Source organism: Penaeus monodon, chromosome 25, assembly GCF_015228065.2.
Source record: "Penaeus monodon isolate SGIC_2016 chromosome 25, NSTDA_Pmon_1, whole genome shotgun sequence".
NCBI lineage: Eukaryota > Metazoa > Arthropoda > Malacostraca > Decapoda > Penaeidae > Penaeus > Penaeus monodon.
In genome coordinates, this window is record NC_051410.1 from 7,168,791 (window position 1) to 7,169,094 (window position 304).

Sequence of the window (304 nt, forward strand, 5' to 3'; positions counted from 1 at the left end):
ACATGGAGTTGGGGACCTGAGTTATTATTGGTATTATCTTCATGACTATGAACTTTAAAGTCACCCATCTGTAGGCAAAATTTATAAAACAAAACCCATGGACTGGCCATATATTCTGGCACTCCTTCCCAGAATGAGAGAAGGACAAACTTTCTCATGAAGATCAAATATAACTTACCATGTCCCTGTCTGCAGTGCAAAAAGGCAAAACATTGTGCTGATGTGCATTAAACATTTTCTTTCTGGTGTAGTAGAAATATTTGAAATCTACACAACTGCTAATATTGGTATTCCCGGTTTCCAG

At 37.5% G+C, this 304-nt stretch overlaps 1 protein-coding gene across 2 annotated transcripts in view; it reads right to left on the bottom strand.

The window, feature by feature from the left end:
* Positions 1-304, bottom strand: part of LOC119589517 (titin homolog) — a gene marked incomplete in the record, with an annotated part of 25,873 nt that overhangs the window by 24,695 nt on the left and 874 nt on the right.